The 21,824-nt window shown below is 45.3% G+C and overlaps 1 protein-coding gene across 5 annotated transcripts in view; it reads left to right on the top strand.

Annotated features, from left to right (window-relative positions):
* RAB11FIP4 (RAB11 family interacting protein 4) overlaps positions 1–21,824 on the top strand; it is a 111,523-nt gene that overhangs the window by 62,861 nt on the left and 26,838 nt on the right. Inside the window, exon 1 of one of the 5 annotated variants that reach the window (XM_015645919.3) lies at positions 434–562. The exons of 2 other annotated variants lie outside the window; for them this stretch is intronic. The gene's annotated coding sequence lies outside the window, so the exon portion shown is untranslated. Of the gene's footprint in view, positions 1–433; positions 563–1,424; positions 1,516–17,944; positions 17,994–21,824 lie in introns of those variants that run through there. 2 more of the 5 variants (XM_015645920.3, XM_015645921.3) reach the window with 2 other exon arrangements.

The following is a 21,824-nucleotide window of genomic DNA, read 5'->3' as shown; positions in this document are numbered from 1 at the left end:
AAATTTTGGCATAGCAGATTCTTACAGTTGTTCAGAAATAACTGATTCCACTGCAGATTTCAGCATCAAACCTGCAGGCAGACTTCAGTCCTGCCATTGTTTCTGTGATCGTGGAGCAGCTCAAAGCAGGGGGGTGCGGCAGAAAGTTTATTTACTTTTAAAAAACCTAACACTGTTTTTAACATCAATTACAGTTCCAGATAGAAAATATTTCCTTAATAAGCAATATTTCAAACTGATGAGAGCACTCAGTGGAAGTTTATCTTTACCTGAACCAAAGGAAACGATGCTGTCCGCAGCCCTGTGTGATGCTCGTGGCCGTGCTGAAAGGAGCATTTGATTAAGAATTCCTTGGCCAGGGCGAGATCTGGAAGCTTTGGAGTCTGCCCCGGGTGTCTTGGCAACCATACACAGTTGAGAGCCCACATCAGCACAGACACAGAGCGTGTCCCAGGTCTGGCTTCACATCTCTCTTGTGCAAGGCAAGAAAACTTTGCTGCTGCTGCCGAGTCGGGCTTTAGAGACGCTGCAGTCCCCGTAGAGACTTTCACAGTCACTCTCAGTAAGTACAATTTTAAATTAAGGAATGTTTTCTTCCCTCTGAAGTCATCTTTGTTAAGCGTGCTGTAATCCAGGGATGTAAATCAGTCTAAAACGCGCAGTTAGAACATACAGAAGCCTGCTTTCAATTAGCGCAAAGCTGCTTTAACCAGCCATTAACTGAGTGGTGTGGGACCGAAGGAGCCGAGTCTTAGAAAACCTTAGAGATCGGGAAAGCAGAGCCTGACCCTTTGTCAGCTTGTTCTTTTCAGGGTGAGCCCGTGGCATTGTGTGTGCAGTGGTACCTACAGCAGAGCAGGAACAGCCCCGCGGGCTCTGCACATCTCCCCCTGCACGGCTGATGCAACAGGAGCCCTGCAGCACACAGGGAGCCATTCCCTCTCCCTGGCCACTGAAGGCAGAGGCTGTGATGAAGCAGGCTTGAAGAGAAAAACTGAGCTGAGCTGTTCCCTGTTTTCTAAGGTGTTTATTTTCTTAGGCAGAACTGAAATGTACTGTGAGGTTTTGTTCCCACTGAGCTTTTCTGCTTTCTGAAGTGTTTGTGTTTGCTTTTAGTGGAGTAAGAAGTGATTGTGGAAAACCTGGAGATTGATCCCAAATAAGGGGAGAGGATATATGATTATGGTTGTATGGCTGGTTTAGGATAGGGGTGTCTGCATCCATCTCTAGCCTCTTTCACAGCCTCAGTGTGGCCTCAGGGAAGGAGCTGATCTCCCTGAGCTCTAAAAGTGAGCCCACACAGAGCCTTTCTGCCTGGCATGTGATGTGCCTGCGTGGGTGCACTGGGGTGGGTGGGCATGACTGGCTGCCTCGTTGTTCCATGGCAACCTCTCCCCGCGCCTTTGATGCAAACAGCGGTCGCTGCAGGGATGTCTGCACTCCTGGTTGAAGCGTTTTGGGGCAGAGGTGTGCACAGACAGTGGCACATCCTGTGAAGAAGCAGGTTGCTATGAGGTACGTGTTGGGGTAGAGCTGTGGGACTCACAGGCACAGCAGAGGGCTGGGCTGGCCCAGCTCCCTGCAGTGGTACCTGTGCTGCTCTAGGGAAAGGCCAGGCCAGGGGCACAGCTCCTCATGTGCAGTTCTCTCCCTGCTCAGCTGCCTAAAGCTGTGTCCTGAGGAGCACAGCTCCCATCAGTGCTGGGTGGTGACTGAGGCTGCTGCCAGGGAGCTGAGTGTGTCTGTTTGTCCTTCAGCCAGGGACAGGGACCCTCTGTGCCACCCGGCCTCAAATAGCAGCCCTTGGCAGCAGCTCCTGGTGTGGGGATGAAGCAGATTAGTCACAGAGTACAGTAAGTGAAGGATTCAGATCTGATCCCTTGGGAATAGTGAATGTCGTAGTGAGAGGAAGGGAAGTCACGACTCAATTTATCAATGCTTTTTGATCAGGCAGTTGTACAAATGCTTTTTGTGGGGGCACTGTGAGTTTAAAGGAACTTAGTTCAAAGACTTCACACATCTGATGCTCAGGCCAAATCCCTGTAGCTTTGGCTCCCTGTTGGACTGAACGTGTAGTTCAAGTGCAGGCTGTCATACTTGACTGGCAGCCAGATGAGGCTGCTGCTCCTCATCAGCTCTCCTTGACCCAGAACTGCTCACAGCAGTGTGTGTGGGAAGCCAGCTGTGACAGAGCTGGGGACCTCTTGGGCTGACAGGTGACAAGGATCTGGCTGGCCCTGCTCATCTCCACTTTCAGTATCACATGGGAGACAGCAGAACCTTGCCATTTAAATCAGCAGAGCTCACTGAAGTCAGCACTGGGACTGTGCACCCTTGTTAAGACTCTGGCTGGGGTTGTTTCAGAAAGGATCTGACAGCCCTGTGCTCCCTTGGGTGGAGGGTGGTTCAAGTGGTGCGTGGTGAACTCCTTGGGTGTAGCCTGTCACTGATGAGATGATTTGGGTTTTCCTCCTGCCTTGGAAAAGGCCGTGTGCTCCACAGCAGTATCCATATGGATATTTCTGATTATTCCCCTGCAGCCTCGTGTGATAGCCTCAAGAGTTTAGTGTAGCTATGGCACTGCTGAGCCTGTTTCTGCAGAGAACTGCTTTGTGTCATCCGAGTAACCTGTGCACATGAACTGTGCTCTGTCTGGCTCACAGGTGCCAGTTTGCCTCTGAACTGTGATTCTGCCACGGCTAATCAGGAATCATTGTGGGAAAGATGCAGAATAGATCACATCCTTATCATGGCCCAGTTCACTGTAATACTTGTTTCCTACAAGGCTGCTGAGGGGTTTCTAACCCATTTTTTCCCCTTGGAGAAAAACATGGTATTTTAGTAGCAGAAACCAGCATGGATATTAGTTAATCCCAAATCCCAACATATTGTGGTGTTTCCTGTCTGTTTCCCTCATTCATCTCGGTGTATAAAATGTACTCCATGAGGAGACTTTCCATGAGCATGGGGCAAGTCTCCTTTCATCTGTGCCTCCGTCCTCCCTCATGGAGTGTTCATGTGTGTTAAATAAAGTGTCAGGGTTGGTCAGCTCCAGCCTGTACTCATCTACTGAGTATTAAGGACTCTGTCTCTCTCGCCTTAATCTTCCCCCTGCTTGCTTTCTGTTCCTTCCTCTATTCTTCATTAACAGTGCCACCTAATTAGGTCATGGATTGTTTCATACTCAGAACCTTTCAGGAGGTTTTCCAGTAGCTGTGGGTTTTGTTACTCAAGGCACTGGTTTTGCTTTCCCAGCTTTCCTGTTCTGTGCCTCTACTAACTGCTCCCAACACTGAAATATTTCTCATTCACATGGCTGCGGCAGTAAAAGCCATGTTAGTTCCATAACAAGCTGCTACTGACTCCTCAGGGAACTCCCAAAGAAACATTTTACTCTGAGATAAATCTGCTTTTCTGCATTCCCTACTGTTTTATTAATAAGGATATTTTCCTGAGAAGGAGATTCTCACATAAAGCTGCCTGCAGCTTTAGTGGCTGCTCCTCCCTGGAGCCCAGATAATGCCTCCTGCTTGCTCAAGGTGTTGGGATCCCCATCTGGGTAACAACACACACGTTGCTGCTTTCAGGGCAACCAGGGGTCAGCAGTGTGTCGAGACATATCTGGGAGTGTGGCCTTTAGCTCCTATGAAACAGATCTAATCCCAGGTGTGGTTGGCCCCAAATGTTGTATCCAGATTCAAAGACTCATTTACCAAGAGTCAAACAAAGTTCAGTTAAGCCTTAAGGAGTAATTCCAAAGGATGTGCTGGTCAGTATAATCAAGAGTGGCAGAATTTGATTTTTTTATATCTGTAACCAGAATCTAGAAAACACTCAATACATCCAAAGCAATCTGTAGCCAGAAGTCTGTGACAGGATGAGCTGGGACCAGATGCAGCCCTTAAATATCTTAGTGGGTATTTGTACAGATTGCTGTCTCCTTCCTCAAAATAAAATATCATTTTTCTCCTGTTCTCTAATCCTAACTTTTAAAGCAATTTAATACATGGTCCTAAATTATGGTTGTGAATTATGGTATCCTCAAATATTCTTAATAGCTGTATAAACACAGAAAAAAAAAACCCAAACCAAAACAGATTAAAGAAGGGCTGATAATTCAGAAGGATTGAAAAGATTTCCACTTTTCTTCTGAGTTAATTGAGAGCAAAGGCTGTTGCCCCTTTACTGCACAAATTTCAATTAGGCTGACAGCAGAGCTGGTCACAGAAGGCTGAATCTGGCCTGTAACAATTTGTCAAGGAAAATCTTTCCTGTTTCAATCATTGAACCTTATTAAATCAATTTCATACAATGTTTAGTCATTGCCTTCATTCATGCCCAGCTAAAGCTTTTTTATAGCAAACAGTGACAAAGCCAGAGTTTGCATGCTGGAAATAACAAGACTGGCTTTGCCTTGTCACATGCAGCCTAAGAGACTGTCCAGAAATTTTCATCCTGTGGTCTGCTGGATAAGAAGAGGGGCAGATGGTGCTTCCAGCTCCTTCTCCAAGTAAGGTACCAGTGCATCCAGGTGGGATGGTGGTTTCCAAGTTATTAACCTGAGTAAATATTTCACTCAGGATGTTCTGTAACACTTTTCAAAGTGAGGATCACATATGGCTATGGAGGGACAACTTTGGTTGGCCTTTTTCCTGTGACATTTTTTGACATTGCTTGCTAAATGTAGCTTAGCAAAAGAGTTGAAACATGCTGAAAATGGGAGTTGGGTGAGGAAGACAAGAAAACTACATATAAAGTAAAGAAAGTAAGAACTGGAGGGCAGCTTTCAGGGCAGTTAGGATGTCCCAGATCTGAGCAGCACTCCTGTCTCCAGAAATCTCGTAGATTATTCAGTAAACTTTCTGGACTAGTAGATAACATCTCCTTTGCAGTGCATTTCTGCTCAAATTTGTATTCAGGGTTTGTTGTGTCACCTCTGATTTCTTTTGAGATTCACTTCTCATTCCTTAATCACCTCAAGCACTTAAACCCAGTGGGAATTTGGAGTAAGTCAAGAGTTTTGAGCTCGATCTCTCCTGCTGTCTGAAGCTGAAATGAGACAGCCTCAAGAGCTCCTTGAGATACCCTTTTCAAGCAGGATGTCCTATCAGGTTTACATGGAAATTACAACTGCCTTGATAATTTATTTTCTTTTCTTCATCTCCCTGTCCCAACACGTGAGAAATCAGGGATTCAGGCTGACCTCCTGGAGGAAAAGCATGCTGCCAGGAAGTAGATCTCAGGTCTTTATAGAAGGAAGTGTCACATTACCAGCTGATTAAACCCGTATGGCAGATCCTGAAGCACAAAGCATTGAGGCAGAAGCAGTAATCCAATAACTCCTGAGAGGAGCCTGTGTAGCCTTTGGGGTGTTCCCAGGTGAGTCTCTGTGGTGTCTGCAGCCTCAATCCCCTGGGTCTTGTGCATTCCTCTGAGTTTGGGGTGGAGAAAGGCAGTTGCATTTGCAGAAGGGATGGATTGGTCACACAGCTCAGGGTGTGCTCAGGTGACTGAAAGGCTGATGGCTGTGACTGGAATATCTTCAGCTCCAGGCAGCGTAAGAGGCCCAGCAAACTGCAGCAGGGAGAGAATTGGTGCTCACATCTCAACACAGGAGATGAGGAGCCCGGCCCCCGTGGAGGCTGTGGCTCTTCTCACCCTCTCTCCTGGGTGCCTGTGCCCAGCATTTGTGGTGCTGCAGTGTGGGCTCCTGGAGGGGCTGTGTCACACTCATGTGAGTGCCTTGAATATCTCAAGGTTTTGGAATTGCATTAAATGTCTGTATTCAGGCAGCTGAAGGCAATGCTGGACACCAGATAGGAGGGACTGATGATGCTGATCCATCCCTGGGCTGTCAGTGCTGCCTCTGCCTGCCTGGGGCTGAGCCACCAGGAGGGAAACAGGGAGCAGACAGTCCCCATAGGGATAACTGACAGCAGGGGCCCTGTGCAGACACTGCGATTATTGCCTTCATTTTCCTTTTCCCTAACAGCTCTCTGTCTAGAAATGATCCTCTATTGGAATAAACTTGTGATATGTAGAAACTATTGCAGTGATCCCAGAAGAAACCACAAACTCGAGACATGAATTTCTGACTGCTTCCAGTTAAACACACACAATGGGTCCATTTTACGTCAGCTGGCATTTGGCAAACTTACCACAGTTTATGTTTACCACAATGTTCTCTTGGGAACCATTAAGATTGTGTGTGTCACCCAGGGAAAAGGCCACAGGAATCAGATTCAAAATATTTGCATTGCTTACAGTCAGGGTTCACAGCATGGCAAGGGCGGTTCAGGGTGCTGGGGTTTTGGAGGTGTTGGTGTAGCTGTGCCCCAGGTATTGAGCTGGGAATTAAAGACACTGCAAGGGTGGAAGGTGACTGGGACCCTGTACATGTGCTGCTGAGAACAGATGGCTCACAGCCACCCTTGCCTCCCCACTGCTGCCCAGTGTATACTCTGAAAAACAACAAAAGAATTGACTTTATAAAATACATTTGCATTTGTGATGTTTATAGTACAGAGCCTGGTCCTCCTACTTAACTGTATCATAAGTTAATCCATTCATTTCAGCAGCAAAGCCCAATGCTAGGTTGATTTACACTGGATAATTACAGGTTAACTAAGCCAGAGTCACTGAGCAATCCCAGTTATAAGAAGATTCTTGAGTGCTGGGAGAGAAATAAGACAAGGTGGAAGCACAGGCACCCCTGGCAGGCAAGGCAGAGCAGTGTGAGTGTTTACAGGCCTTTCTGTGAAACAGGAAGGTGAGGCTGGAAAGAGCTCATGGTTGTGAGCCTGCATATTGAGGGTCACAGGTGGGGTTTGTGTCAAAGAGGAAAGTTTGACAAAAAGAGCTGATGAAGACCTGGCTACTGTCCCAGTACAGACTAAAAATACTAATTGCATTTGTCATTGTGAACATTTGCACTTATTAATAGCCAATATTAAAAAAGCTCTCCAAGTCTATCTGTTAAAGTGTCTGGCTCAGGCAATGTATGTTCAGGGTAAGTTTTTGAAAATTCCTTGGGAAAGTTTTTTTGCTGACTTTAAAATGTTAACAGCATTTTTCTGAAATTTGTTAAAAATGTTTTACTTAGGTTTATAAATCATGACCAAATTCTTACTGTAACAGCACTGTACTGAGCAGTGGCTGAGGAATATTGAGATCAGAACTGGATATGAGTGATCCGGCCTTATATTGGCATGGTCAGGACTGTAACCACCCCTTATGAGTACATCAAGGACTTGGGTAAAATTGAGTGATCATGTACCAGGTGAATGATTAATAATGGTGGTTTTGGATAGCCACCTAAAACAGGACAGCACATGGATACAAGATTTATGTGCTGCAAAATCTGTAAGAAAAAAGGCCCTTACGTTCTCCAGCCTGATCACAAGACATCACCATTGTGGGATATAAATCTAGAAGATATAAACAATTATCTCCATGTGAGTGCTGGCTCAGTGTGGAATTGAAGGGGCTGAACTCCACACTGAGCCAGCCCCATGGTGTGACAGAGCCAAAGGGAATCTCCTCCCTCCAGTTTCTTGCAGTGTGGAGGGACAGGACACCTCCTGCTACTTTGGCCTGGAGGAGCCTCTTGAGGTGCTAAAGCTGCCATCCCTTGTGTTGTTCCAGGCAGCAAATGCATGTGAGGGTGAGCATCTCTTATCTGTAGTTCCTGACTGGTTTGTTCTGGTGACTGACAGCTGTGATAATGAGGTTATTGTGAGGAGGCAATCAGTGCACAGAAATGTTTTTATGTCTTATGGTCTCGGATCTTGGGGATTTTGTGCCCTGAGAGGCTCTGTCTCTAGCCGGCTGGGTCAGAGCAAAGGGCAGAACACAAAATAACTGTACAAGAAAAATCCCTGTTGAGTTCTCATCTGCATTAGGGGTTAGTTTGTCAAAGTCATTGTAGGGCTGTTTCCTGTAGTATCAAGACAGTTTTCTGATTGTTTTTAAGCACCTTTGAAGTGAAAATACCTGTGGAGCAATGCAAGACCATCAGTCCCTATGAACAACTGGTGGTTCACAGATGCTCCATTTCTAGGTAAATCCCCTCTGCTGCTCACTCTCTCAGTGCTCACTGAACTCTGTTGACTTAACTCCAGGTTTTTACACAGCTGGCTTATCTCTGTACAGTGCTGTGCCCCTGGGAGCCTCAAATCTGGGTCTTGGCTTAGACCAGAACAAAATACTGGGGGATCTGACAGGATCTGGCTGGGCAAGGGTGGTGTGGAGGAAGAAGGTGTAATTCTGATTGCAAGGTTTGATAAAAAATTTACCTTTTCTCTGTTTTTGTCTCACTGGAGTTGTGGAAGCTTTTTCCAAAGCATCACTTTCACCATGCAAAAATCTTCTTTACTTTCTCTCTCCCCACTGAATTCTCACTCCCCAATTATTATATATCTGTGAGCTGCAAAAAAAAACCTCAAACCAGTGGCTACAGCAGCTGCTGTCTCTCAGGGACAAGACTAAAATCCACCCAAATGAGATGTCATGGAAAGCATTGAGTTGTCATTCTCTGGTGCCACAGAAAATTGACTTGCTGTCTCTCGCTGCTGCAGTGCAGAGCTGATGGAAGTACCTGGCTTGCTAGATTTCAATATGAATGGAGATGGGTGATGGATAGGAGCCACAAATCACAAAGGTAAAGGAATGTGCTAGGGATGGCCCAGGTTGAAAATTGGATGATTTTGATGGCTGTACTGAGTCATTAAGGCTAGAATTCATGTTCCAGATGATAAGACTGTCCCTGTGTAACTTTTAAATTAAAATCTGTATGTTTCTTACTGAGATTGGACTTCCCTTTGTAATATCCAACCATGCCTCTGAAATGCTTTGTAGGCAATACTTAAAGGAAGTAGTGGGGGTTTTCCATCTGTACATTAATATTTTAGTGGTTGCTATTTTTTAACCTTATCCAAGAATGAGAATTCTGTTGCTGGATAGAACTTGAGCCCATTCCTGACATTCTGCATGATCCAAGATCCTAAACCCAAAAGTAATCCTGAGGCAGGCTTGTATAAATTTGCCACAGCTGCAATATGGACTGAAATGATTTTATGAACATTACTTACAGAAACAGGTTTAGCCTGACAGTCCAATTCCCTGCTCACAACTGTGGCAGAGGCTCTCGATCAGAGGGAACTGGAAACATTTGGTTCCTCATTCGGTGAATCAAAGAGCCAAAAGTGAAAGATAAGGGAGGCAGCAGCCGAGTGCCACAACGTCACTGAAGTGCTGAGCCACAGGAACCAGACCAGTTCATGTCTCCCTTGTTTCCATGGAGACCTCAGGACTGCAGGGGCTGGGGTCTGTCACACTGCTGTCACCATGTGGCCACAGGTGACAGGAAGATGAAGCTCAGCTGGCAGGGGTAGGGGTCAATGCTGGCACTGGAGAGGTCACAGGTCACTGTGAGACAGCAGAGCCCAGGCAGAGCCACACCTTGACCTGATGGAAATGGCCAAACACATCAAACAGTTCAGCTCCTGCACTTTGCAGACTTCTCATCCCTCTGTCAAACAGCTCTCCACTTAGCCTGGATGGAGAGACCTCAGCTGTCAGTGCCAGGGGCTGAGCCAAGGCCCCCTTGTGCCCATGAGTGTTTTTTCCCTGGTGACAGCTGGTTCCTATACTGGTGGCACTGGGATAGATGACCAGCTGCTTCAGCAGTCCCATTACTAGGTATGTGCTAGATGAGAATGGTGCTGGATTGATAAGACAGAAAAGGTTAATGGTCTCAGATGCAATTTTCCAAACAAATAAAATTTTGATCTGCAGTGTAATTTATGTTATCTAAGTCCTGCACAGTCTGGTGTGGACCTGATTTTCTGAGCATGTAAAGGTTTTCAGCCTGTCAGTGACAATTCCTCTTCCCAAGGGAAAGTCTCTTGAGAACATTTCTCTCTCAAGGACTATTTTTGTAAATAGTTTATGGTTCTCAAAACAATACTGTACATCTGTGTTAAGTGTGTTTTCTCTTGTTCCACCAATGGAATTAGAGAAGTGTTGCTCCCTTTACCAATCATGTTTAACCTGTATCAGAACACCTTATAAAAAGGAGCTGAAAGGTAAAAATAAATCCCTTCTGATGATCTTCCTCTGTTGCTGCATTGAATCCACACTTCTTATTTCGTGTCCAACAGCGACAGTCTGGGGCCTGAGATGTATCAGTATTCCCAAGTAAAAAGCATTTCCTGTGGCACAGTTTGGTGTCTTTCAGGGATAACAAATGAAAGAGGCTTTCTTCTCCCCAGGTTTTGTTGTCTTTCCTAACCTCATTCATCTGCTAAAAATCAGGGCTGGAGACAGGAGCTTGTATTGGGCAGACCTGTGAGCACTTCTCAGGCCTTCTGTGAAAGAGATCATGAGGTGAAGCAGAAACTAATGTCTATGTTGTATTAAAAGTCAACATTTTGACAGAGATTTTTTCTTTTGAGATAGAAAACTGTTCATTTGAGGGCAGAAGAGGAAGGATCAAACATCCTGCAAGCTGTGATCTATCATCATATGGTGCATGGTCAAGTTATCAGTCTAAACACTGTCCTGATTTGCAAATCTCCATAAGCACAGATGTGCTTTGGGCACAGTGGGCTCATTGTCCCAAGAAAAATTGAAGGGAGCTCTTGAGTGATGTCTTATTATAGAGATGCTGCTGCTAAAAGCAAATTCTCCCTAAGTGCAGATTGTTTCTGTTATTGATTGCCACGGTCTCTGCTTCATTGAGACCACATGGCCCACTTTGTTTTTGTAGCTGTCTTTTATTAAAACTGACAAAGAGGTATCAGCGTTTGAAAAGATGAGTCTTGAGAGTCCCCTGGGCGGCATTTTCATGCTGTAAAGTGATACTGGCACATTTGATCCACAGATGCTTTTAACACAGTGATAAAACAAAAGCTTTCCTTCCTAGGGTGGTCTTCCACACTACAAAGCTTTCTGTTTTTAACATGTTCAATGGCCCAAGAGGTGGAGAGAACCTGCAATTCTTCCTACCTTAAACTGTGCTCTCAGAATCTGGTCCTGTGTCATAAACTGCTGAGGACATCCCTATGTGTTTGGTTTTTTAAGGTATACTTTACTGCTTCATCAAATCTCATAATGCATTTTACATTCACATGGGTTATCTGTACTGGTTTTCAGTGTTCCTGAGACTGGTGGTCAGAAAGTTTTCATCCCTCTTCTGGTAACCAACATTTACAGTCCCTAATCCTCTCCTGTTCTTGTTCCTGACTTTCTAAGAAGCCAGTCAGTTTTATCTGTACACACAAACCTGAAGTTGGTTTGCTTTCATTTTTTTAGCATTGTATTTGAAGGTATTTAAAAAAATTTAGATCTGAGACATTTCATGCTAGGACCTATCATGAGTGGAAATGTTTGACCTCAATCTGTCTGTGCAGCAGCTCCTGATCTGTAAAATGGGAATACCATCTTCTCTCATTTTGAAGAGACTTTATGAAGATAAATTAATCGTTGCAGAGCACTCGGATGTCAGAGTGATGAACACCACAGAAAAGCTTGGGGGGAAATAAATAGTTCTGTCTGCAGAGCAGGCTGTTAGTAGTAGCCATAAATAAGACATGAAGCTGCACTTTGATCAAGAGACTAAAGCAGATATTGAATAGTTGCTGATAAGCCGAGCACCAGCCAGCCAGAGTCCTGACCATGTCCAGACCAGTGGGAAGTAGTGTGTAATTGTGTGATTAAAGAGATGTGTTAATGCCAGCGAGCAATAGGACCAAAGTGAAGTTGCACCCATGAGCTCAGTGCAGGTTTGTCCTTGCTTTTGGATGTTCTGTTCTGCAGCCTTGCTGTATCCCATGAGAGAAATACTAGCACTAGCCTCTAGTGAGCATGAATTATTCTCATCCTGGGCAACTGATTCTTTTTCTTTTCCTTTCCTCTGCTAACAAGTTGTGTTACACAGAGAAGGGACTAAAAGCTTAAAAACTTGTCTTGAAAACATGCTCAGAACTGAAACAACCAAAAAGTTCTTGTAGCAGCAGCAGCAGCCCTGTCTTCTACAGACCATGCAAAGCATAATCCAGCAGATTCATGTGTCAGGAGGGCTGTCAGAACCCCCTGCTCCAGGCTCACCTGAGCCATGGCCAGTTGCTTGCTTGGCTAGAAAAAAAGCACTGAAGCCTCCTATCCCTACAGTCACAGTGGAGACAGCTGAGTAAATGTGATTCCATCTTTCTGCTGCAATATGGAGCTGCTTGGCTCCACCTTGGTTTAAGCTTCAAGGTGGCTGAGGGATGCTCACACTTTCCTTTCTATGCTCTTATCAGCAAAGTCAATGTGTCCATACCCTCAGTCTGCAGAGTCTCCCAGCCCATTTCTAAAGGAGACCACGTATTTTTCACTTGAATTTGTTCATGTCACTTATTCTCTTTTATTTTTTTATTACTGGGTATTTTGACAAAGGTTAAATTAGTAGTATCTTGTGTCTGACATAGTTTTGTAATGCTTTTGACAAAGGTGCTTTAATCATGGTTTCACAGCTATGATTATGAGATGCCTCCAGAGCTTGACATGAAAAACCTAATGGTACAGTTACAGTGATGAACAAAATACAAACTGCTTTTCAGAGGGGGATGGATATCCTGTGCCATTATCTGGCCTTTGCACTCACAGCTCTTGACTACTTGTCCCTCATGAGGGATTTTGGAGAGGAACACAGAAAATCCCTCCAAACGCCTCATTAAGCAGCCAAAGTGTAACCGAGTGATGGCAGAGAGGTTACAAGTAGCTCATCTCTGGAGAGAGCAGTGGGTGAGTCCCCTGAAATGTCTTCATGCTGTAATTGCATGTCACAGGGTCGGGTCCAGCTTCATTACAGGCCCAAGGAATCGATGCTAATGGGCCCTCAGCCAGCCCTGTCCTGCCTTCCCTGCTCTCATCTTGCACAGAGACCTTCTCCTGCGAGCCCTGTGCTCGACCTGAGCTGTTTGATGTGCCTGGCTGCCCGCCCTGTTCCTGGGGATAGGACACAAGCAAGCTCTCTGCTTTGAAGGTCATGGGGAGAGCAGACCCCGGTGGTGTAGAGTCTAAATTGCCACTTCTTTAGTTACTAAAATAAGCCTCTCTGCAGGCACTTGGGGTTTTGTTCTTTGGGAGTGGGAGCAGAGGTTGAGCTGTGCCTTCTGCACCCAGAGCAATGTTCCCCTGCAGCTGTAGACCACCTCACCCTGTTCAGCATGAAGGGATGGGGAGAAACTGCAGAAACTGCAGGGAAGAAACTGCAGAAAGTTTTGGAAAGGCTCTGCCAGCTGCAAATGCAGACTGTTTCTCCCCCCTCTTGAGTCTTCAGCTCACCTGCTCCACACTTGTCCTACGTTCATCCTATCTCAGGCTGCTCCTGACTTCCCTTTAAATCATGGGAACATGTTGTAGTTGGGAACAAGTTCATTCTGTCCTCTTTTCTCTACCTCAGAGTGTCTTTGCCTGTTCTGATTGCAAGGTCTTTGGGGCAGGGAATGTACGCTCCCTGTGTTTTGGCAGAAGCTGCCTTAATTAGGGATCGTTCTTGGTTTTTTCTGTCATAATAAAAGGGATTCATAATAATACTGCAGTAACTCATGCCAGTCTTACTGCATTTCCTTCAAAGGAAGCACTCCAAAATAACATGAGAGTAGATGAGATGAAGATCAGACCAGCTGTAATTACAAGTCTGCGATATCTCATTTTGGAGCAGAGCAGTTACACGCAGTACTAACTTGGCCAGCTCTTATTGTAGGGGAAAAACCCACACAAAAGGTATTTTTACATAAGTCTCTGTAAAATAGCCACCAATATTCATCAGAGAGAGCATGATTAAAGGCTTTTGAAGCATGAGTTTCACTGGAGTTGCCAGTTTTCATGAGATAATTAAGATGCAGGTTTGGTGTATATATATATTCTGGTGATCTCATTATCTTCATTATTAATTAGTCTCTGTTCTTCACATTTCAGCTCCAGTTTCTTGTCATTAGAGTGACTCGCCTGTGAGGGATGCCTTAGTGAGATGCAGAGGAAGGATTCTGCCTCTGGAGCAGCAGAGGAGGTGCCAGCCTTTGTTCAGTACTGCTCCAGAGAAACTGCAGTGCTTTGCAGATCAGCAGGTTTCCCTGCCATAAACCCTTCCAGTGATGTGCCCTGCTCGGTGTTTGCAGGCCAGGAGCCCCTGGTTTCAGCAGGCACTCTGGGTGCTTCTGGAAATCATGGAATTCTGGCATCACAGAAAGGCTTGGGTTGGAAGGGACCTTAAAGATCATCTTGTTCCAGCCCATTGCCATGCCTCACCACCCTCACAGGGAAGGGCACAGCAGTGTGTGATATAGGCACTCAGTGATGTGTTTAGAAATCTTCTGATCACCCAGATAACTAATATTTTTCCCAAATTTTCTCTGGCATGCTTCTGCAAGCACTTTTTTCGGGATGCATAGTGTTTGTTTGGGAGATCTGTGGGATCTGGCAGTGCCAAGCAGCCTTTTGCCAATGTACCCATCTCTTTTCTTTCATGTAGTAACAAAAGATAAAAGTTTAGTCTCCATTGACAGCTACTTGACACCATCCCAAAGCCTGGAGAGCACAGGAACCTTGCAGGTACACTTAATACAAGTGGGGTATTGAGGGTGGGATTTAGGAAAAAACAAGATGAATTAAGGTGGAAACTGAGCATGAGGGAATGCCCTGCTGTTTTCAAGTTCCAGCTATTATGGCACTGGCAGAGTGTATCCATCTTTGAACGGCTTCCCTCAGAAAAGCAGCGAGTCTGCTGTTGATGGGGTCACAAATACCGTGCTCAGGAGGGTCTCAACGTGCAGAGCCTGCTCATGCAAACTGCACAAAGCCTGGAGCATATTTCAGTGTCTGTGGTCATCTGAGCAGTCACTAACCTGCACAAATTCCTCAGCTGCCTGAAATCATGACAGGAGAATAGGCTCCAGTCTCAGATGGGAAAAATGTATCACGCAAACTCTCCTTCCGTGGCGCTGACTCAGTTGAGCTGCAGCTGCACCAAGCAAAAGCTGCTGTCCCAGGCAAACATGCAGACACCCTTCCTCTGCACCACTGCTGCTCGTAGGCATGAAGCACTTAAAGGCCTGTGTCACTGCCAAAATGAATCCTCATTCCTCTCAGAGAAGCCAGTGATGGTCACCTGTCCTCCCTCAGCCATCACAGTGTGCTCTGCTTTTCCTTTTGCAGGATACTAATCATAAGTCATATTAAACAGAAAATTATCACTTTACCATGAAATGTGTAAAAATAAGGTTTTTGTCTCAATGGTGATCAAAGGCGGCTTATAACAATCTCTACTTAATCAGGCTTAGCTTTAATTAAATGAGAAATAGACCTGTATTATAGATATTGTTATATTAATCTTAGTCTTAATAAAGATTTTATAGTCACTCCTTCATGAGGAGTGATTGTCTAAACTCCTTACATTTTCTAGGACCTTTATGAGAAATGCATCTATCAATGAGAGATTTGTGCCATCTCAATTATTACTGTGTAATAAATGTCAAAGCTCTGGGTAGCAAACTCAGCAGTGTACCATACAGTTCTGCATATGTTCTTAACATCTCTATTATAATATTAATTTTACTTATTGCTGCTTTATCTGTTTGATGCTTACTTTATGTTTTTCTCATCACAAGCTGTTGAAAGTAGATCTGTGTCAGGGAATGGTTCTGTAATTTTCAGGTTTCACACTATCCGTAGTGCCTGATCTGTGTAACAATACAAACACTTCTGACTTGCATCTTTCAGGAAAAAATTACAAAATGTACCGTGCAGGTAATTATTTCATGTGCCCTGCTCAGTCCCAGTGACCTCCTCGCACACGATGGGACAGCAATCTGTGCTGACTGAAGCTGCACTTGCGTTTCATCTGTGGCTGTTACACTTTGTTACACTAAACCTCAGGCATCCCCCGCCCTCCCAAAACTTCTGCGCTCAGCAGACAGAATTCTTTTCATTTTCTCTCAATGAACTGCGAAAAGGGTCAAGTTCAGTGAATTGCTTTAAGCATTGCATATATATAAGAATTGGGGCTGATTAATTTCTTTCTCTCCCTTTTGAACAGCAGTGTTTCACACTTAGGAGTGGCTGGCTGTGATGAAATGAGGGTAGGCTTAGGGAATACAGAGGACATGAGATGTTATGCAGGTAGATGTGTTTGTGTCTGCCTGCTTTGCTCTGTTTTCTAAGAATTTATCCCTTGCTTCAAGTAACTTTTGGGCCTCTCTGGAAAATGCCCTGTCTTTGGACACAAGAAAGTCCAAAATATTTTAGAAGAATAAAGTACTTAAGTTATCTTTCAATGATTTACATTTACAGCATCTTTGTAACTCTGTGTATGAGCACTGCTGCAAAGGTGCACCCCAAAGAGCTTTTCCTCTTCCCAAGTACCTGGCAGTAACTTTAAAGACAAGCTCTGGAATACAGCCAGATCAAATGGCAGGGTAACTGCTGGGGATTCTTTCCTTTTCCAGGTCTTTCAGTGATATTACAATTGGGAGGGAGGTATTTGTTTGCTGGCTGAATCCTGTAGGATGGTGTTTCCTTCCATGGTTGACACAGCAGTGACAACAGTGACAGTCATTAAGGGCAGGGTTTGGCTCCTAGATAGGAATTTTATGGAAAATGTGTTTTTTTGTATTCTCATTTCTATTGTATTCTCCTTGTAGTCTTCTTCTGCAAAGCCACAGAAACAGATTTTCTTTATTTATTTTTTCTTTTTTACCACAGACAGCACAGTAAACACAGCTCTTATGAGGTGTTGTGAAAAAGGAAGTTACACAACTTCTGAGTGAAGCAAATATAAAATAACAAAGTCAGTGTGACTGTTCTCAGCCTTTTTGTTTTGCTTCTCATTATCTTGTAACTAAAGGGATTCAAATCAAGGACAAAACAGACATCACTTCCTAACAGGATCTGTTTTGCTTTGAGCACATTGAGGATTCTTTAGCCTGACACCACCATTCCAGAAAGGCCATACATGTGTTCAGTTGTGACTGTTGTAGGAATGAGGGTACACCAGGCAGGTGAGGCTGTCCCCTGTAAACCCTGATGTCCCCAGAGATTGTCCCTGCCTGGGGACCTGACAGCCCTCAGCACCTGCCACTGCAACCCCTTCACTTATCAAGTATCAGAAACCCAAAATCAGTCTGTAAAAATTCTTCTGTTCCATCTCAGATGTGTTCCTGCACACTCACCACCTGCAGGAAGATTGTCCATAACCCTGGATAACCCTGGGGTGAGGAGGTCCTGCCCACCCTGGCCTTCAACACTTCCAGGGATGGGGCATCCACAGCTTCTCTGGGCAAGCTGTACCATGTACACACGCGTAATTATATTAAAAACATAAAAATTACGTGTAAATATATAAATAATAAACATCTAATTGCATACTGCTTTATTTTATATACAATATAACATTATATAATATAATATTATATAATATGGAGGGAATTAATCGGGTTTTAATCGGGTTTTAAGCCACATTTCCTTCCTCAGGAACCCCAGGCATCTTCCCCTCTGACCAGCAATCGTTGATATTTTTAATTACAAATAATTTCGAGCAATACCTCATTATTTTTGAGCAAAACCGAGTGACTGCGACTAAACCCACGAGCGGGGTCGGGCGCGCGTCACTCACAGCCAGCGGAGCGCAGCACAATCCGTGCGGTGGGGACCTTCCTGCCTCTGGCCGCCCCCTGCCCGGAGCCGAGCTCGGCTCTCTCGGCTCTCTCGGCTCCCCGGGGCCCCCTCCCGGCCCCGGGCCCTCCGGTCTCCCGGCAACTGCGGGGCGGGGATGCTCCAGCTGCCGCCCTCACTCCCTCCCTGCGGGGCGGGGACGGGGCGTGGGGACAGCAGCGACCGCCCGGCGCCGGGCCAGGTACAGGCAGCCCGGCAGCGGCAGCGGCAGGAGGAGGAGGAGGAGAAGGAGGAGGAGGTGGTGGTGGTGGTGGGAGCCGGCTGGTGTCTCCTGAGGGGTGAGGAGGAAGTTTGCGGCCGGGTTTTGGGGGTTTCCCCCGGGGAACTGCGGCGTGAGGAGAGGGGGATCCGTGATGGAAGGGGAGATCCTTGAGGCCGCTCCGCTCCGGTGGGGATCCAGAAGCGAGGAGGGAAAAGCATCTCTGGGGTTTTTAGGGTGGTATCGGCGTTTTCGTGAAATGCATGAAATTGTAGGTAGAGAGAAACCCTGCTGGGTTTTTTTCTTGTTTGCTAAAGGAGGGGATTTTCACTCCAGAGTTGTGTGTGCTGGAAGGTTGGGCTCGCTATGGAAATGAGCGGGTTCTGGGGATATTGTTTTGTGGGAAAATCTAAAATCTTGTGTGTGTCTGTCAGCAGCTGTGTGGGGTGAAATGAGGGTGTTGGGGAAGAAGGGTATGTCTTCCTGCATAGATGAGCCTTCTGACGCTCTCAGCTCTGTAACCTGGAGGTGCCCAAATACCTGGGATTTAAACCCTTAAAAAGGGGAAGAGGAGGGGAAAAAAAAGTACTTTTAAAGGATGAATGCAAGCAGGGGGCTTGCTCTGTAATTATTTTCTGTGGCACTGGCGATGTGTTTGGATTGCCATTACTTATTGTTGAATGTTTTTAATACCCAAATGTGGTTCTGAATGCATTTGCTGGCTCCGGGATGCTGGTGACATAGGCAGAAAAAATGATTTGTGGTTGGTGTGTGGCTGTCAGGACAGCCTGTGCTGGAACTACAGATGCTGTCTGTGGCCCTCGTGTGGGACCAGCATTGCCCTGGTGGGTGAAGTGGTTCTGCCCCCAGTGGGGCTGTGTGAGCTGTGTTTGGCAGCATATGAAAGCAGCTCACAGCAGAGATCTTGTACATGTGAGCAGTTCCTGGCCTGGAGTTTGTCTCGTCCCTGAAATGGAGAAGGGCAATTGTGCTTTTCTGTTAGGCAGAAGTGACGTGTGGTTAGAGATCCCGGGGCAGGCAGGCGCCCTCCTGGTTTTGTGCTGTGCTGATTTTGAGGCGGAATTTTAATACTGCTGTTTTGGTAGTGGCAATATTTTCACTGCTTGTGGCAGATTTGTAAGGTTGGTGGCTTTAGAGGCGGAGAGATTTATTCTCATCGTATTCGGCTGATTTATCGACTTAGGGTAAGGAAGAGGCAGAGATGGGAGAAAACTTCTGAAATGGGTTCAGGATAGACTCCCTAAACATGAACTCCATGGTACCTGTATCCAGTATATTATTACCTGTATAGCAGTATAATTTGTGATTATTTTGATCCCTTTTGCTATATTACTGTAACTGCTTCTGTTGAAAATAGTTTTGTTTCATTCAGATGACATTCAGTGAATGGAGGGGGAGTACTCCAGTGATGGGACTGAGTTGCCATTTTCCAGCATAAGTTATTTTTCTGCCTGTGACCTTTCTAATTTTTGGAGGAGGTGGGAATAACTTGGTCTCACCACCAAATATGTGCAGTATTGGGGACTATTATTCTTATAACTGGGCACAGAAGGGGTGTGGAATTTCTATTGGCTGTTTGGCAGCATCTGCCCAAACTGAGAGGAGCTTGAGCTGTACCCAACGCAAGATGTGGCAGCCTCCAAGCAGTTTTAAACCATTTTTAATGGGCTTCTTTTAAGTTTGTTATTTGAAGAATTACAGCAAACAGCAGCAAGTCTCCCAGAAGCCACCTGATGTGCAGATGTTTCTCAACTGTGGTTGTTTTGACAGGGCTCTTACCACCAGGGTAGTTGGGGAATCTTTGCCATGTGCAAAACCTGCAAAACAAAACACTTCCCATGCCAAAATAGCAGGGGAATTGGAATTGCTTCACTCCTGTTATTGATTAACCAGTGCTGTTACATCTGTTGAGCGTAGCTTGATCTTAACCTTTTCTTTTAAATACCTGTCCTAATGAATTATTTTAAGTGGTTACTAAACTAATCATAGGTTGTTACTGAATTAACCATTATCCAGTTATTAATGGCTTCAAATGCTCACCACATTTATGTAGCTGACCCCTTAAAATTCTGAAATGTATTATGATAATGTCACTCCTTTTGTTCCTTCTTTTGTCATTTATGTTGATTGCTGCACAAACGCAGGACAGGCTCTGTAAGTGCTCCCTCATAACACAGAGCAGTGCTTTGGGCACTGTGTTGCAGCTAATACCGAATACTGCTTGTTAATAGTAGGGGGTCTCTGCATATGGCTCTGCTTTGAATTGTGTTTTCAGTGTGCAGCCTAATCTTATAAATTATTTCTATTTGGTTCCCATCTGCTTTGTCTGTGCAGGTTCAAGGGTATCTCCTGCCTATGTGTATTTTACAGTGTAAATCAAAAAAACCCAGCTTATTGACCAAGCCAAGGTTTATGATCAGTGGGTTCCTGTTTGTGGTGTGGAGCTCGACGTTGTTCTTGGCAGGCCTTCTGCAATTAAGTGCTTTAACTTCACTGTAAAAAATTAAAAAAAGAGCAGGTATTTCAGACCCTTTGTTTAAAAATAAATAAAATGTCTTTTATAAATAGATGGGGAGACTAAATTTTTAAAAAAATCAGTCCTTGCAGTCTTTGCTGGGTAAAGTTATTCCTGCAGCAGAAATGGCTTAACCTGTGTTTTGCCCAGCCACCAGCTAAAGAGCAGCCAAGGTCCTGTAGCTCCTTTCTTCTCCTAATGAGGAGCTCTTCAGAGCTACTTCAGTGTTTCTTAAACATTAAGTAAATTACCTTTTAGGCTTGTCTGCATTCAGAGTGACCAATGAGCTCTGGGAAGTGTTTCTGTATAAACTACAGCAAAGCCACATCCTTAATGCTTTCCCTCTGCTTGCCAACATAAACTCCTCCTCATCAGGCATGGTCGGACTTCTTACTGTGTTGGAGAAACTCGAGATGTTTCTCTACCTCTTGGGGTCGGAAATTGCTCCCATTCCCCAAGCATCCCTCCCTGCTGGAGACTGTAGTGTAATCTAACCTGGGTGGGTGGTAAGACAGAAGTATGAGTTGTGAGGTAAAAATATTTTTTTTCTTTGTTTTTCATTAAATGGCTTTATTTCATGGTGTTCGTTGGAGACCAGACTTGCAGTAGTGTAGAAAATAAATGCAAAAATTCTAGTTTCCAAATTCCGTGGGGGAAGGGAGTTTGACCAGTGTTCCTGTGAATAATTAGCTTAGACACAGGCAGAACTGTTCCTGCCCGGGACAGCTTCTTCCTGTTCTTCATGCTGTTTGTGCCTAATGGTGCTGTGGAGGTGCCAGAAGGTGCCTCCTCCTCCTCACCCAGGGGCTGGGGCAGCACTAAATCATCTCGGGGAACTCTTCACCCATGTGCCTGCAGCACCCGCGGGCAAATGTGATGCAAGGGTTTTGTTATTTGTTGAGTTCCCGCAGGGTGACCTTGAGACTTGTCAAGGAAAACATGTTGGTGTGTGAGCTCAGCTGTCCCCTGAGCTGCAAACATCACTGGGAAAGAGCATCTTGTAACTTAGAGTTGGTTAAGTAGGGGTCTGAACTGAGGAGTGCTGAACTCTGCCTTAGGCATAAGGACATTTTTTTAAAATCAGCCTCCCTTTGTCACAACATAGGTGTTCCCTTGTAGCATTGCTTCAAAATAACATAATCTGACCATTCCTGTAACCCTTGGCCTTAGGACTGGTCTGTGCTGGGGGGTCTTTGAGGTGCCTTTGACCATGAGCTGCAGCTCTGTGTTTGCTGTGTGAGGAATGCTGTGACATCTGCCCAGGGCACAGTTTCACCACCGAGTGTTCCTGCCAAAGGAATGGTGAATGCTGCTGCCCACACTGTGCCAGAGCTGCCCTCACTGGCCCTGCTGGCAGCTTCAGCAGGGGCTGAG

Source organism: Parus major, chromosome 18 (genome assembly GCF_001522545.3).
Source record: "Parus major isolate Abel chromosome 18, Parus_major1.1, whole genome shotgun sequence".
In the NCBI taxonomy this organism is placed as follows: domain Eukaryota; kingdom Metazoa; phylum Chordata; class Aves; order Passeriformes; family Paridae; genus Parus; species Parus major.
The sequence above is the reverse complement of the archived record's forward strand: the minus strand, read 5'-3'. Positions and strand labels throughout refer to the sequence as shown.